This window comes from Telopea speciosissima, chromosome 2, assembly GCF_018873765.1.
Source record: "Telopea speciosissima isolate NSW1024214 ecotype Mountain lineage chromosome 2, Tspe_v1, whole genome shotgun sequence".
Lineage (NCBI taxonomy): Eukaryota > Viridiplantae > Streptophyta > Magnoliopsida > Proteales > Proteaceae > Telopea > Telopea speciosissima.
In genome coordinates, this window is record NC_057917.1 from 5,702,685 (window position 1) to 5,704,686 (window position 2,002).

Sequence of the window (2,002 nt, forward strand, 5' to 3'; positions counted from 1 at the left end):
TTGAAGTATCTTAGGGCAAAGAGGGCTGAATCTTGAAATCTGAAAGCGATTGAATTTAGACTATTTGAAACCTGAAAGCGATTGAAATTTGAACTTGGAACTGTTTTATCTTTGCCTCACCATCAGAGTTTAAAAAGCTGGAATAGGATCTGGATTGGTCCCAGCCGATTCTGATCTGAGCCGGATCGGAATTGACCCGTAGATGTTAGGGGCTACCAATTCAATGGAGATTGGCCCGAATCGATCGACTCAATCTGATATTTTAAATTAGGTGCTCACCATCTTTAGTCATTCTGTTTGATGTACGTGTTTCCCCTTTTTCTTTTGGACAAAGGATCGATAGATCTCTTGCCAGTCTACATTTCATTATGTGGTGGACACAAGTGCATTAGAGGTTATGTCATTACATTGAAGCGTAAATCTTCAAATTAGAATTTGAAATTTGACATGTGAGTAATCTAGACCATTTTCTAGATATCTACAGTTACAATACCACATCTTTCCACATGAGAGGTTACATCCTTACGGTAGAGGATAAATGATCGAATTAAAATTGCAAATTTGATGTGATTAAATCTAGATCATTTCTTAGATATCCAATGGTTAAATTAGCACTATCTTTCCAATATGCGGTCCACAAGGAAATGCGGGTGGATTTTTTAAATTGGCAAAACCACCAAGGTGAGGTTAGAGGATTAAGGATGTGAAAAATGAAACCAGATTGATTGAATTGATCAAAATCGATTGGATCAAATTCAATGAATGGATCAAACTTTTTATCGGTTCACTATTGGTTTTGGATTTTAGAAAGAATAAGACTCATCGAAACCTACTGCTTGAATCGAAATCGTAAAAAATCACTATAAAATTTATGTAAAAAAAAAAAAAAAAAACATAGCTAATGCACGAGGCTTCCACAATTACAGTCTGAAGAGGGTCATAACATATGCAGCTTTACCTCCGCTTCTCGGAGAAAGCTGTTTCCTACAATATATAAAATTTATAAAATTCAATATTTTGTTAACATTTTCCTTTCTTATATATGAAAAACTAAAACGGACTAAATAATATAGACTGAAAAGGACCTTCAAAACACCTCATCGGTCCAGTTTTGGTCTGACTTTGTATATACAAAAAATTCAAAAAAATTGATAAAACCGGACAGACCCATTTGACATCACTAAAAAGAGGATGAGGTGGGTTGAATCATGAATGGTCCACTCACGTGTTTGGTTGGATGGTTGAGCCGTGACCGATGACCCAACAAATGGTCTTGGAACCTTGGGGTGAGTCAAACAGGACCCAAATCAGCAAATCTGAATTCATGTGTACATGTTGCTTCTTATAAGCCCTAATTAGGGCTTTAGCTTTTGCACAGAGCCATTAACAACAGTCAACAAATCCAAGGTGAAATCCAAGGTGATTCTAACGTACTTCTTAATTGTACATTTCAAAAGGTTGCCTCGTGCCAACAACTGCTTAGCTCAGTTGGTGAGCCGTTATCCTCACTTTACAAGGAAGTGGCAAACCCATAAATATGCACTTCATGCCCATGCTCACCAGGAGGTTTCGAGTTTGAGTCTTCCGGCTGATAGTTTACCCCCCTTTATATAAAAAATGGGAAAAGTTCTCTGTCCGAAAGTGTGGCCTACACCAGCACTCTCATGAATCTATCTCTCTCCTCTCCATGTGAAAAAACCACCTCCACCCCTTTATTTTAAGGAAGAGAGAGATAGACAAATGAAAGTGCTGGCATAGTCCACACTCCCTGACAGAAAACTGTTTCCCGTAAAAAATATATAAAAAAGCTCTCAATTCCCAAAATAAAGGTCGCCTCCTGGTCATCCCACACGTTACCTCATAGTCGCACATCTCTCATACTTTGCTCGGTCGAGAGACTCGAGACTCGAGGTTCGCGAAGACCAAACTATAAAGAGAGGCCATCAGTTACAAATGTTGCGCAGTTCTATTGTGCCATTAGAATCTGCCGCCCTACTACGCT